The sequence below is a fragment of the Elephas maximus genome, chromosome X (genome assembly GCF_024166365.1).
Source record: "Elephas maximus indicus isolate mEleMax1 chromosome X, mEleMax1 primary haplotype, whole genome shotgun sequence".
NCBI classification, from domain to species: domain Eukaryota; kingdom Metazoa; phylum Chordata; class Mammalia; order Proboscidea; family Elephantidae; genus Elephas; species Elephas maximus.
Genome location: NC_064846.1, coordinates 18,879,001 through 18,895,149, shown reverse-complemented (window position 1 = coordinate 18,895,149; position 16,149 = coordinate 18,879,001). Strand labels below are relative to the sequence as shown.

Genomic DNA, 16,149 nt, shown 5'->3' with positions numbered 1-16,149 from the left:
ACAGTAAAGAATAACTATGAATCCATGAAACATCTCATAACATGGATGAACCTGGAAGGCATTATGTTGAGTGAAATTAGTCAGTAACAAAAGGGCAAATATGGTATGAGACCACAATTATAAGAACTCAAGAAAAAGTCTAAACACAGAAGAAAACATTCCTTGATGGTTACAAGAGAGGGTATTCACTAACTAGCTAGTGGACAAGAATTATCTTAGGTGAAGGGAAGACAAAACATAATACACAGGAAGTCAGCACAACAGGACTAAACCAAAAGCTAAGACATTTCCTGAATACAACCAAAGACTTCAAGGGGCAGAGTAGCAGGGGCAGGGGTCTGGGGACCATCAGGGGACATCTACGTCAATTGGCATAACAAAGTTTATTAAGAAAATGTTCTGCATCGCACTTTGGTGAGTGGTGACTGGGGTTTAAAAGCTAGCAAGAGGCCACCTAAGATACATCGATTGGTCCCAACCTACCTGGAGCAATGGAGAATGAAGAACACCAGAGACACAAGGAAAATATTAGCCCAAGAAATGAAAAGGGCCACATCAACCAGAGACTCCATCAGCCTAAGAGCGGAAGAACTAGATGGTGCCCCGCTACCACCAGTGACTGCCCTGACAGGGAACACAACAGAGAGTCCCTGACTGAGCAGGAAAAAAGTGGGGTGCAGAACTCAAATTCACATAAAAAGACCAGACTCGGTGGTCTGACTGAGACTGGAGGGACCCCAGAACACATGGCCCCTGCACTGCATGTTAACCCAGAACTAAAGCCATTCCCGAAGCCAACTCTTTAGACAAAGAATAGACTGGAGTATAAGACATAAAATGATACTCATGAAGAGTGTGTTTCTTAGTTCAAGTAGATACATGATACTAAATGGACAGCTCCTGTCTGGAGGCGAGATGAAAAGGCAGAAAGGAACAGGAACTAGTTGAATGGATACGGGAAATCTGGAGTGGAAAGGAGGAGTGTGCGGACATATTATAGGGATAGCAACTAGGGTCACAAACAATGTCTGTATAAATTTTGGTTTGCGAACCTAACTTTAGCTGTAAACTTTCACTTAAAGCACAATAAGAAAAAAATCAAATGACGTATTTATTACATTCGGCAAATCTGCTGCAAAAGACCTCTTTTAAGTGTTAAAATGCAAAGATGTCACCTTGAGGGCTAAGGTGCACCTGACCGAAACTATGGTATTTTCAGTTGCCTCTTTTTTTTTTTCTTATGTATGCGAAAGCATATGGACATTGAATAAGGAAGGCCAACGAAGAATTGATGCCTTTGAATTATGGCATTGGCGAAGAATATTGAATATACCATGGGCTGCCAGAAGAACAACCAAGTCTGTCTTCAAAGAAGTATAGCCAGAGTGCTTCTTAGAAGCAAGATGGTGAGACTTCATCTCATGTACTTTGGACATGTTATCAGAAGGGATCAGTCCCTGGAGAAGGATGTCATGCTTGGTAAAGTAGAGGGTCAGATAAAAAGAGGAAGAAGCTCAACGAGATAGATTGACGTGGTAGCTGCAACAATGGGCTCAAGCATAGCGAGGATTGTGAGGATGGTGCAGGACTGGGCAGTGTTTTGTTCTTTTTTTCCATGGGGTCACTATGAGTCAGAATCAACTCAACAGCCCCTAACAACAACATAGACAAGTAGATACATCCCAAAGTGCTTAACAAACAAGAAAGGTACAATATTGGAGTTTTTGATAAGAAATTATGACTGAAGTTGAACATTGTTCTATAATTAAACAAAACACCTTAATAATAAATCTATTTTCAGGAGGTAGAACTGATGGGTTGCAGTGAAGCAAGTTGTTTTTAAATTTAATTTAAAGCAGGATGTTAATACTACTTGTATATGAGAAAGACTTCATATAGAAAAAAATCTAGGTAGAATTCTCCCTTCTCTTATCCCTAATTCGTAGTCTCTCCCTCGACTCATAGCAACCCTATAGGACGGAGTAGAACTGCCCCATAGGGTTTCCAGGGAGCACCTGGTGGGTTTGAGCTGCTGAGCTTTTGGTTAGCAGCCGTAGCTCTTAACCACTACACCACCAGGGTTTCCTCCAAAAGTATAACCATTATTTTTTTTCTTGCTTGTCTTTCCCCAAAATGTTTACATTTGCAAGATATACACACACACACAATTTTCTTGGGAAAAAATGGAATCCGGCTATACATATTTTTCACCTTGCTGTTTTCATTTAATGCTATTTAATGGCCATATCATCACCTACAGGTCCCTGGGTGGCATAAATCCTTTGTGCTTGGCTGTTAACCTAAAGGGTTTTGGTTTGAACCCACTTATTGGTGCCTCAGATAAAAGATCTGCCAATCTGCTTCCATAAACAAGAGTACAGTAAAGAAAACCCTACGGAACAGTTTTACTCTGTAACACGTGGGGTCACCATGAGTTGGAATTGACTTGACGGCAGTGGGTTTGGTTTTGGCTTATCATCACCTATAGATGCCTTTCATTCTTTTTAATGGTTACATACTATTTCCCAGAATGGATTGCCATTGTTTATTTATTCCCAATGGACATTTTTTTTAGGTTTTTAAATTTACAAACAAGGCTACTGTGACTCTGTTTATTACATGTATATGTTCATGCCTTTGTAAATATGATATGAGGGTACAATTAAGATGAAAATGTGGTCTGGACAAAAGGAAATGAAATACGGGGTGGATTTATGGTTACGTAAAAATAGTTGCAAAAAGGTGCTTATTTCTGGTGAGTAGGAGAAGCTAAATTTATTTTCTTCCTAAACCCTTTTTGAAATGAGGTAGTAAATACAAATAAGATAAAAATGTCAAGGTAGATACCATGATTCCATGAAGTTAGAAGTAAAGAAATGGGGAAAGCTCACACAGAATCATTTTTCTGTCTGTTTTAGGATTATGACCTGCAAAAGATCAGTGAAAATTTGGTCTTATTATTTTATATTTTTGTTTTAGGAAAACAAAAACATGTAAGTGGATTGAATTGTGTCCCCCAAAAATATGCATATCAATTTGGCTCGGCCATGAATTCCCACTATTGTGTGATTGTCTACCATTTTGTCATCTGATGTGATTTTCCTATGTATTGTAAATCCTACCTCTGTGATGTTAATGAGGTGGGATAGGCGGCAGTTATGTTAATTAGGCAGGACTCAGTCTACAAGATTGGATTGTGTCTTGAGCCAAGCTCTTCTGAGATATAAAAGAGAGAAGCGAGCAGAGAGACGGGGACTTCATACCACCATGAAAGCAGTGCCGGGAGCAGAGCGCATCCTTTGAACCTGGGTTTCCTGTGCACAGAAGTTCTTAGACCAAGGGGAAGACTGATGACAAGGACCTTTCTTCAGAGCTGACAGAGAGAGAAAGCCTTCCCTTGGAGCTGATGTCCTGAATTTGGACTTCTAGCCTACTAGGCTGTGAGAGAATAAACTTTTGTTTGTTAAAGCCATCCACTTGCGGTATTTCTGTTACAGCAGCACTAGATAACTAAGATAGTGGGCCTCTAGGTGGGGTTATATTTTGGGGCCTATGCCTCATTCAGTGGTTTAGGTAAGCACTTAATGAAATAAAGAATAAGTAATTATGTATATATACATATATATGTATTTGCAGTTTAAAAAAAATAATATTTTATTGTGTTTTCTGTGAATGTTTACACAGAAATTTAGGTTCCCATTCAACAATTTCTACATAAGTTGTTCAGTGACATTGGTTACTTACCTTTCCTTCTTCTCCCCATCCCCTACACACAAAGCAAAGAGATGGACCACGGGAGTTCATAATTCAAAGGCTAGCAGTTTGAAATGCTGTGGTGAGCTTGGGCCCTGGTCTTTAAATGTATAAATAAAATGACATCTTTACTAGGCTTCCAATGGCAGATGATCCCTGGCTGCCATCATTTATAACCTAAAGATGGAGTTTGTCAGTTTTTAATAGCCAGAGTAGTGATGGTCATAAACGAAGCTGTAAAAACTGGCCAGTTAGGTGTTTTAGATGTCAATGATAATTTCAAAATTCAGCTCTTAAGGTTATATTTTCCTGATACCAAGTCTTGCTTTGATTCTTGTGTTCCTCACTTTGAATAAAAGGAAACAGAAGGAAATTTTTGTGGGAAGAAACAATTTGCTCTTTTCAAAGTGACTTTCCAGGTCAGAGCGGGAAGGTATTTTCTTTAAATTGGATTGAAACAGTGGAATTAAAGACTAACTCAACTCCAAAACTTACATTGAAAATACAATTTTTTTTCTTTCTGAAAAAGTTGTCAAAGAATTAGCTAAATGAATAACATTTGTTTGCAATGTCATTTACACACTCACATCAAAGAATTTTCTTGTGTACTATTTCACATTATATGTTTTAATAAGGTCGTGTTTATAATTTATCATAAAGTCCTATGCACTTCTGAGGCTATTGTAGTCAGAGGTTCGATATTCTGTGTTTGTGCCTTTAGTTCTGTCCTGCCTTGGTTTTCTTTTCTCTGCCAATCGAGATGCTTTTATGGCCTGTACTGTTGTATTTTGGGTGCTTCTGGGAACACTTGCCAGGATATGCATCTGCTAAAATGTGTAAGAGTAAGCATTACAATTGTTATTGTGCCAGTAAGTTGGTGTATTAAATGTAGAAATTAAAAGACAGTAAAATAAAAAAATTGTATGGTGAATTTTACCTGACCTAGCAAAACATAATTATGCCTTGGTTGGTTACTATAACCTGGTGGTGCAGTGGTTAAGAGCTCAGGCTGCTAACCAAAAGGTCAGCAGTTTGAATCCACCAGGCACTGCTTGGAAACCCTCTGGGGCAGTTCTACTCTGTCCTATAGGGTCACTATGAGTCTGAATCGACTTGACGGCAACGGGTATTTTGTTGTTGTTGTTTTTGTTACTATACAGGATTTGTAAAGTGGACAAAATCAAATTGCTATAGTAACTGTTCTTTTTTTCTTCTTCTTTTACATCCTCAGCATTTAAAGATATGAAGTGGAAGACAAAATTTTGGCTGACAGCACTATTAAGTCCTAGGTTAGTATCTCATGTGGTCTTTTCTCTATGCAATTATCCTCTTTCTTATACTTTATCTTGGGAAAGTCGTTGTACACAGTGATGAGAAGTAGGAAGGAGATGAATGGCCACTGTGTTTTCTGTAGCTGCAGTGTTCCCTTTCTGTTGTATCTGTGTCCTTTTCATCTTTGTGTGCATCTTAACCTCTGGTATAAAGGGATGGCAATGGTGCCACGGTATTCAATTTTAATCTTTGTTTTTAAAGCAGATTTTATATTTATCTCATTTATATAGCTTACATTATATATCATGCTAGAATGGCAATTCATGCACCACATTGTGTTATCCTCCTGGTCTCTACTTCAGCGGTCATTTCTTCCTGTCTCACCTAGTTATTGCAGTGTCATTGGTAAATGCAGTTTCAAGTTCACAGTCAAATTGGGGATGGTGGTGGTGCTGTGCAGTGGCTGTGAGAGCGGCTCATCTGGTTCCCTAATTTATACAGATGGAGAATCTCTGACCGAGCCAGGCAACAACTTGTTCAAAGACACAGGTGGAGTCTGTAATAGGGTCTGTGCTCTATGTAACCCAGCGTTTCCCTGAACCACCATCCAGTGCTCTTCCCTCAGTACCTTACTTCACTGATGAAATGCTGACTTGCTCAGGGTTTGCCTCCAAATTCCTCAATATGCTTCATTAAAAAAAAAACTTTCCCCATGGTATGTTCTGAACGTTTTTGTTTTTAAAGGAAAAAGTGATGCATTATATCTTAATTGTTAGATGGCACTTTTAATTTCTCTTTGTAACAAAATCTCCATGTCCTTGATGCTAGAAGTGTGTCACAATAGGGGAAGAGATCCTATCCTGAGAGTTTTACAGAGTAAATTCAATTACGTAGACGTTATATACTAATTAGTAACAAAATGAGAGCAGATGGCTTAATAATGCGCTGTGACTCATTATAATGGCCAAACCTGTGCAATGCAGTGCTGTATTCAGTAGACTGAGAATCTTTTATTTACATGTGTTTTTTTTCCCCTAAACTCTGGTAGAAAAGATAAGATCGTTGAAAGGACTGAACATTACAAGCTTGCACATCAAATGCATGTATGTCAGAATTTTTGAGTCATTTAAACACAGTGTATCTCCCTCTCCACCTCACCACCTTGAATAGAGCCATCTGCTTTCTCCATGACTCTTTTCAAGGAAAATAGTACGGGTGGTCTTTCCTGAGGTGAAACCTTGAGTACATTTACGTAAAAAAGCAATGTCCTTGACAATTTTTCAGATATGTGTTGCTTTATGTTCATGGCTCAGATGAATCTAAAACCAAATAAATTTGGTAACAAAGTGGCATTGTACAAAAGTCATTATGTTGGATTGTAATGCAAGGGATGTCGCAGGCAAGAACTGGTCAATAAGCCATCTACTATTCTCTGCATTATTTAGTTGCTCATTCAATATGTTCGTCGTGGGTTTCTTTGTTTTTACCCTATTTAAGACATTATGCTAAGCACTGTGAAGGAAATACATATAAATCATCCCTGAAACTCTGCCTTCAAATAACAGTATAACCTAGTGGGTTGTTGGGACAGGAGGAGAGGAGGAGAAGGCATGTAAAACAATAGCAATTCTATTGCATAGGTGAGTACTAGGCGTTATAAGAGGGGTATTTATAAAGGGATGTGGGATTCAGATGAGTAAAACGGAATTTCCTATTTGGGGCACCTGGCAAGGCTCTGCAAAGGTCATAATGCTTAATCTGTGATAATGGTGCAGTTATCACTTAATGCAAACACACACATACATAGCCATGCTATTTAAAAGGTATTTATTTTTAAATTCTGTATAGTAAAATTCATTCTCTTTGGGGTACAATTCTTTGAGTTTTGACAAATGCATAGAGTCATACAACTACCACCACAGTCAAGATACAGAAAGATTCCATCACCCCCAAAAATTCCCTCATGTTACCCCTTTGTAGTCAACTTTGTCCCCCAGCCCAAACCCTGGAAACAATTGATCTTTTTCCACCAGTATAGTTTTGCCTTTGTCAGAATGTCGTATGAATTAATCATACAGTGACTCATATAGATGTTTTTAGGTCTGACTTATCTCACTTTTTTTCATTGCTGAGTAGTATTCCATTGTATGAATGTCTTGTGGTTTATCTATTCACCAAGTGAAGGACATTTAGTTTATTTCCAGTTTTTGGTCATTATGAATAAACATTGCCATAAAGTTCTATAAATATTTAGAAAACAGGTTTTTATGTAAACGTAAGTTTATATTTCTCTTGGGTAAATACTTAAGAGTAGAATTATTGAGTATTATGGTAAGTGTATACTTAACTTTATAAGAAACTGCCCAGTGGTTTTTCAGAGTGGTTGTATCATTTTGCATTCCCATCAGCAATGGATGACAGTTCTAGTTGCTTCACATCCTTGCCAGTACTTGACAGTGTCTGTTTTCTTTTAGCCATTCTAATAGGTCTGTAATGGTATTTCATTGTGATTTGAATTTGTAGTTTAATGACTATGTTGAGCAAATAATCTGAGAAGCTGGGCTATTTGAAGAAGAACGGGGCATCAGGATTGGAGGAAGGCTCATTAACAACCTGCGTTATGCAGATGACACAACCTTGCTTGCTGAGAGTGAAGAGGACTTTAGCACTTAGTGATGAAGATCAAAGACCACGCAGCCCTCAGTATGGATTACACCTCAACATAAAGAAAACAAAAATCCTCATAACTGGACCAATGAGCAGCATCATAATAAACAGAAAAGATCGAAGAAGAGGACATTGAACAAAGGATATCATTGCTGATGTCAGATGGATCCTGGCTGAAAGCAGAGAATACCAGAAAGATGTTTACCTGTGTTTTATTGACTGTGCTGAGGCATTTAACTTTGTGGATCATAACAAATTATGGATAACACTGTGAAGAATGGGAATTACGGAACGCTTAATTGTGCTTATGAGGAACCTTTACATGGATCAAGGGGCAGTTGTTCAGACAGAACAAGGGGATACTGTTTGGTTTAAAGTCAGGAAAGATGTGCATCAGGGTTGTATTCTTTCACCATACCTATTTAATCTGTATGCTGAACAAATAATACGAGAAGCTGGACTATATGAAGAAGAACAGGGCATCAGGATTGGAGGAAGACTCATTAACAACCTGCATTATGCAGATGACACAACCTTCCTTGCTGAAAGTGAAGAGGACCTGAAGCACTTACTAATGAAGATCAAAGACCACAGCCTTCAGTATGGATTGCACCTCAACATAAAGAAAACAAAAATCCTCACAACTGGACCAATAAGCCAGATCATGATAAATGGAGAAAAGATTGAAGTTGTCAAGGATTTCATTTTCCTTGGATCCACAATCAACAGCCGTGGAAGCAGCAGTCAAGTAATCAAAAGACGCATTGCATTGGGTAAATCTGCTGCAAAGGACCTCTTTAAAGTGCTAAAAAGCAAAGATGTCACCTTGAGGACTAAGGCGCGCCTGACCCAAGCTGTGATAGTTTCAATTGCCTCATATGCTTGTAAAAGCTGGACAATAAATAATGAAGACTGTGGAAGAATTAGTGCCTTTGAATTGTGGTGTTGGTGAAGAATATTGAATATACCATGGACTACCAGAAGAACCAACAAATCTGCCTTGGAATAAGTACAGCCAGTCAGACTGCTCCTTAGAAGCAAGGATGGCGAGACTGTGTCTCTTGTACTTTGGACATGTTATCAGGAGGGACCAGTCCCTGGAGAAGGACATCATGCTTGATAAAATAGAGGGTCATTGAAAAAGAAGAAGTCCCTCGAGGGAATGGATTGACACAGTGGCTGCAACAATGGGATCAAACATAGCCATGATTGTAAGGATGGTGCAGTACAGGGCAGTGTTTCATTCTGTTGTACATAGGGTCGCTATGAGTTTGAACAGACTTGACAGCACCTAACAAAAGCAATGACTAATGAAAGGAGCCCTGGTGGTGCAGTGGTTACAGCGCTTGGCTGCTAACCAAAAGGTCAGCAGTTTGAACCCACCAGCTGCTCCCCGGGAGAAAGAGGTGGTGGTCTGCTTCTGTAAAGATTACAGCCTTGGAAACCCTATAGGGCAGTTCTATTCTGTCATATAGGGTTGCTGAGTTGGAATCAACTTGATGGCAACAGGCTTGGTTTTCGGTTAAGGACTAATGAAGGAGTGGCACAAAAGCACTCGACTACTTGTCAGAAGGTTGGTGGTTTGAACCCATTCAGAGGCACCTTGAAAGACAAGCTTGACGATCTGCTTCCAAGAGGTCACAGTGTTGAAAACTTTATAGACTAGTTTGACTCTGCACACGTGGGGTCACCATGAGTCGGAATCATCTCAACAGCAACTGACAACAACAATGACTAATCATGTTGAGCATCTTTTCATGTACTTACTTGCCATCCGTATCTATTCTTTGGTGAAGTGTCTGTTTAAATCTTTTGCTCATTTTTTAATTGGATAGTTTTCTTACTGTCAAGTCTTGGTATATTCTGGACACAACTCCTTTGTCAGATAAGTGATTTGCAAATCTTCTCTCACAGTGGCTTGTCTTTTATAGAGCAAATTTTTTTACTTTTGCTCAAGTCCAATTTATCAACATTTTTCTTTTATAGATTGTGCCTTTGGTTTTATATTTAGGAGATATTTGTTTAACACAGAGTCACAAAGATTTTTCTCCTAGAAGTTGTACAGGTTTACATTTTGCATTTAAGTCTATGCTCCATTTTGAGTTAATTTTTTATGTAGCGTGAGTTATAGATCAAGGCTTATTTTCTTTCTTATAGATGTTCTATAGTTCCAGTACCAGTTGTTTAAAAGACCGTCCTTTTTCCATTGAATTACGTTGGCACCTTTGTCAAAAATCAATTGTCCATATTTTTGTGGGTTTATTTCTGAAATCTATTCTGTTCCATTGATTTGTCTGCCTACCCTTTTGCTACTACCACACTATCTTGATTATTGTACCTGTACAATAAATTCAGAAATCCGACAGTGTGAATCCTCTTTGTGGTTCTTCGTAAAGATTGTTTTGATTATTTTCGTTCCTTTGCCTTTCCATATAAATTTTAAAATAAGCTTGTCGATATATACAAAAACTCTGCTGGAATTTTGACTGTGATTGCATTGAATCTATAGATCAGTTTAGGGAACATTGACATCTTCATAATAAGAAGTCTTCTAATCCACAAATATGGTATATCTCTCCATTTATTTAGGTTCTCTTTGATGCCTTTCATCAGTGTTTTGTACTTTTCAGCATACAGACCTTGCCCATATGTTATTATACTTGTACCTACACCTGTCTTTGTTTCTTTCTTTCTTTTTGGTGCTATCATAAATGCTATTCTTTTTAACAAGTTTGAATTCCAATTGTTTATTGAAGGTATATAGAAATACAGCAGATTTTTGTATATTCACCTTGTATCCTGTCACCTTGCTAAGCTCATTTATTTGTTCTAGGAACAATTTTTTTGTAGAATCCTTGGTATTTTCTATGAAGACAATCACGCTGACTGTGAATAGAGACAGTTATATTTCTTCCTTTTCAATCTGGATGCCTTTTATTTCTTTTTCTTGCCTTACTGTACTGGCTAGACTTCCAATATAATGTTGATGAAGGGTAACAGTGGATATTTTTGCCTTGTTCCAAACCTTAGGGGGGAAAGCACCCAGATTTTCACCATTAAGTATGGCATTAGTTGTAGGTTTTTTCAGAGATGTGCTTTATAAGGTTGAGGAAATTCCCTTCTATTCCTTATTTCCTGAGAGCCTTTATCAGGAGTAGACGTTGAATTTCATCAAATGCTTTTTCTGCATTTATTGAGCTGGTCATATGGTTTTTCTTTTTAGTCTGCTAATATGGTGAGTTACATTGATTTTTTTTTCTTTATTGTTGAACCAGTCTTTCAGTCCCAGGGTTAATTTCAATGTTTGTTATTGTTAATTTTCAATAAAACACTAGAGCTAATTTTATGTGAATTGTTACTTGAAGGTTTATAACCTAAATGCAAGTAAAAATGTTTTCTCTAAGTAACTTGTCATGATGTATTATATATTATTAGTCATATGTGTATGGATTTATTTCTGAATTCTCAGTTCTGTTTTGTTGATCTATATGTCTATTCTTATGTCAGTACCACACAGTTTTGATTACTGTTGCTTTATAGTTAGTTTTGAAACTAGAAGTGTGATCTTCCAAATTTTTTATTTTTCAAGATTGTTTTGGTTATTCCAGATGTTTGCATTTTCATATGAGTTTTAGGAACATTTTTTCAATCTCTGAAAAAAAAAGTATCCAGCTGAGATTGTGTGGAATCTGTAAATCAACTTCGGGAGTATTGTCATCTTAAGAATATTAAGTCTTCCTCTTCATGAATGCAGGATGCCTTTCCATTTATTTAGGTCTTCTTTAACTTCTTTTAATGACGGACTTTAGTCCCTTAGATTTTACTAAGGCTTGTTTTATGGCCTAACATATGGCCTATTCTGGCAAATGTTCCATGTTCACTTTAGAAGAATGTATGTTCTTCTGTTCTTTGGTGGAGTGTTCTATAGATATTTTTTAGGTCTAGTCAGTTTATAGTGTTGTTCAAGTCTTCTCTTGCCTTGTTGATGTTCTGTCTAACTATTCTATCTATTATTGAAAGTAGTGTTTTGAAGTCTGTGGATATTATTGTTGAATTGTCCATTTCTTCCTTCAATTCTCTCAGTTTTGGCCTCATGTATTTTGGGGCTCTGTGGGTGTTAGATATATGTCTGTTTATATTGTTATGTCTTCTTGATGGTTTGACCCTTTTATCATTATAAAATGTCCTCCTTACACTATATAATGATTAAAGGGACAATTTTTTTATACCAAGAAGATATAACCATATTAAATATTTATGCACCCAATGACAGGGCTGCAAGATACGTAAAACAAACTCTATCAGCATTGAAAAGTGAGATACACAGCTCCACAATTATAGTAGGAGACTTCAACACACCACTTCCAATGAAAGACAGGATATCCAGAAAGAAGCTCAGTAAAGACACGGAAGATCTAAATGCCTAAATAAACAAACTGGACCTCTTAGATATATACAGAACACTCCACCCAACAGCAGCCAAGTATACTTTCTTTTCTAGTGCACATGGAACATTCTCTAGAACAGTCCACATATTAGGTCATAAAGCAAGCCTTAGCAGAATCCAAAACTTTGAAATATTACAAAGCATCTTCTCTGACCATAAGGCCATAAAAGTGGAAATCAATAACAGGAAAAGCAGGGAAAAGAAATCAAACAGTGGAAACTGAACAATACCCAGCTCAAAAAAGACTGGATTATAGAAGACATTAAGGATGGAATAAAGAAATTCATAGGATACAATGAGAATGAAAACACTTCCTGTCAGAACCTTTGGGACACAGCGAAAGCAGTGCTCAGAGGTCAATTTATGTCAATAAATGCACACATACAAAAAGAAGAAAGGGCCAAAATCAAAGAATTATCCCTACAACTTGAAGACATAGAGAGCAACAAAAGAAACCCACAGGCACCAGAAGAAAACGAATAATAAAAATTAGAGCAGAACTAAATGAAACAGAAAACAGAAAAACAATTGAAAGAATTAACAAGACCAAAAGCTGGTTCTTTGAAAAAATCAACAAAATTGATAAACCACTGGCCAAACTAACAAAAGAAAAACAGGAGAGGAAGCAAATAACCTGAATAAGAAATAAGATGGGCGATATTACAACAGACCCAACTGAAATTAAAAGAATCATATCAGATTACTTTGAAAAATTATACTCTAACAAATTCAAAAACCTAGAACAAATGGATGAATTTCTAGAAACACATTACCTACCTAAACTAACACAAACAGAGGTAGAACAACTAAATAGACCCATAACAAAAGAAGAGATTGAAAAGGTAATCAAAAAGCTCCCAACAACAAGTAAAAAGACTACCTACAGACTGGGAAAAAGTTTTTAGCTATGACATTTCTGATCAGCACCTGATCTCTAAAATCTACATGATACTGCAAAAACTCAACTGCAAAAAGACAAATAACCCAATTAAAAAATGGGCAAAAGATATGAATAGACACTACTAAAGAAGACATTCAGGTACCTAACAGATATATGAGGAAATGTTCACGATCATTAGGCATTAGAGAAATGCAGATCAAAACTACAATGAGATTTCATCTCGCTCCATTGAGGCTGGCATTAATCTAAAACACACAAAATAATAAATGTTGGAGAGGCTGTGGAGAGATTGGAATACTTATACACTGCTGGTGGGAATGTCAAATGGTACAACCACTTTGGAAATCGATTTGGCACTTCCTTAAAAAACTAGAAATAGAATTACTATATGATCCAGCAATCCCACTCCTTGGAATATATCCTAGAGAAATAAGAGCCTTCACATGAACAGATATATGCACACCCACGTTTATTGCAGCACGGTTTACAACAACAAAAACATGGAAGCAACCAAGGTGCCCATCAACAGATGAATGGATAAATAAATAATGGTATATTCACACAATGGAATACTATTCATCGATAAAGAGCCGTGAGGAATCTGTGAAACATTTCATAACATGGAAGAACCTGGAAGGCATTATGCTGAGTGAAATTAGTCAGTTGCAAAAGGACAAATATTGTATAAGACCACTATTATAAGAACTCGAGAAATAGTTTAAACGGAGAAGAAAACATTCGTTTGTGGTTACGAGATGGGGGAGGGAGGGAGGGGGAGAGAGGGGCATTCACTTATTAGATAGTAGATAAGAACTACTTTAGGTGAAGGGAAAGACAGCACACAATACAGGGGAGGTCAGCACAATTGGACTAAACCAAAAGCAAAGAAGTTTCCTGAATCAACTGAATGTTTCGAAGGCCAGCGTAGCAGGGGCAGGGGTCTAGGGACCATGGTTTCAGGGGACATCTAAGTCAATTGGCATGATAAAATCTATTAAGAAAACATTCTGCATCCCACTTTGAAGAGTGGTGTCTGGGGTTTTAAATGCTAGCAAGCAGCCATCTAAGATGCATCAATTGGTCTCAACCCACCTGGATCAAAGGAGAATGAAGAACACCAAGGACAGAAGGCGATTACTAGCCCAAGAGACAGAAAGGGCCACATGAACCAGTGACTACATCAGCGCGAGACCAGAAGAACTAGATGGTGCCTGGCTACAACCGATGACTGCCCTGACAGGGAACACAACAGAGAACCCCTGAGGGAGCAGGAGAGCAGTGGGATGCAGACCCCAAATTCTCATAAGACCAGACTTAATGGTCTGACTGAGACTAGAGGGACCCTGGTGGTCATGGTCCCCAGACCTTCTGTTGGCCCAGGACAGGAACCATTCCTGAAGCCATCTCTTCAGACATGGATTGGACTGGACAATGGGTTGGAGAGGGATGCTGGTGAGGAGTGAGCTTCTTGGATCAGGTGGACACTTGAGACTATGTTGGCATCTCCTGTCTGGAGTGGAGATGATAGGGTGGAGGGGGTTAGAAGCTGGCGAAATGGACACAAAAAGAGAGAGTGGAGGGAGAGAAAGGGCTGTCTCATTAGGGGAAGAGTAACTGGAAGTGTGTAGCAAGGTGTATATGGGTTTTTGTATGAGAGACTGACTTGATTTGTAAACTTTCACTTAAAGCACAATAAAAATTATTAAAAAAAAAAAAAACCTCCCAATAAAAAAAAAGCCCTGGCCCAGATGGCTTCACTGAACAGTTCGACCGAACTTTCAGAGAAGAATTAATACTGCTGCTACTAAAGGTATTTCAGAGCGTAGAAAAGGATGGAATACTCCCGAACTCATTCTATGAAGCCAGCATATCCCTGATACCAAAGCCAGGTAAAGACACCACAAAAAATGAAAATTACGGACCTGTATCCCTCATGAATGTAGATGCAAAAATCCTCAACAAAATTCTAGCCAATAGAATTCAACAACATATCAAAAAAATAATCCACCATGACCAAGTGGGATTCATACCAGGTATGCAGGGATGGTTCAACATTAGAAAAACAAGTAATGCAATCTGTCATATAAATAAAACAAAAAACAAGAATCACATGATTTTATCAATTGATGCAGAAAAGGCATTTGACAAAGTTCAACACCCATTCAGGATAAAAACTCTTGGCAAAATAGGAGCAGAAGGAAAATTCCTCAACATAATAAAGGGCATTTATACAAAGCCAATAGCCAACATCATCCTAAATGGAGAGAGCCTGAAAGCATTTCCCTTGAGACTGGGAAATAGACAAGGATGCCTTTTATCACCACTCTTATTCAACATTGTGCTGGAGGTCCTAGCCAGAGCAATTTGGCTCGATAAAGAAATAAAGAGCATCCAGATTGGCAAGGAAGAAGTAAAAGTGTCTCTATTTGCAGATGACATGATCTTATACAGAGAAAACCCTAAGGAATCCTCCAGAAAACTGCTGAAACTAATAGAAGAGTTCAGCAGAGTATCGGGATACAAGATAAACATACAAAAATCAGTTGGATTCCTCTACACCAACAAAAAGAACATTGAGGAGGAAGTCAACAGATCAATACCATTTACAATACCCCCAAGAAGATAAAATACTTAGGAATAAATCTTACAAGAGACTTAAGTATACAAGGAAAACTACAAGATACTACTGCAAGAAACCAAAAGAGACCTACATAAGTGGAAAAACATACCTTGCTCAAGGATAGGAAGGCTTAACATTATAAAAATATCTATTCTACCCAAAGCGATCTATAGATTTAATGCAATTCTGGTCCAAATTCCAACCACATTTTTTAATGACATGGAGAAACAAATCACCAACTTCATATGGAAGGGAAAGAGGCCCCAGATAAGTAAAGTATTACTGAGAAAGAAAAACAAAGTGGTAGGCCTTACTCTACCTGATTTTAGAACCTATTATACTGCCACAGTAGTCAAAACAGCCTGGCACTGGTACAACAACAGATACATAGACCAGTGGAACAGAATTCAGAATCCAGACGTAAATTCATCCACTTACGAGCAGCTGATATTTGACAAAAGCTCAAAGTCCACTAAATGGGGGAAAAGA

At 37.9% G+C, this 16,149-nt stretch overlaps 1 long non-coding RNA gene across 1 annotated transcript in view; it reads left to right on the top strand.

Annotated features, from left to right (window-relative positions):
* The window catches only part of LOC126069501 (uncharacterized), a 104,176-nt gene that overhangs the window by 50,738 nt on the left and 37,289 nt on the right, over positions 1 to 16,149 (top strand). The window contains exon 2 of the long non-coding RNA XR_007515935.1: positions 4,985 to 5,042. This is a non-coding gene — a long non-coding RNA (uncharacterized LOC126069501). The remainder of the gene's footprint in view (positions 1 to 4,984; positions 5,043 to 16,149) is intronic.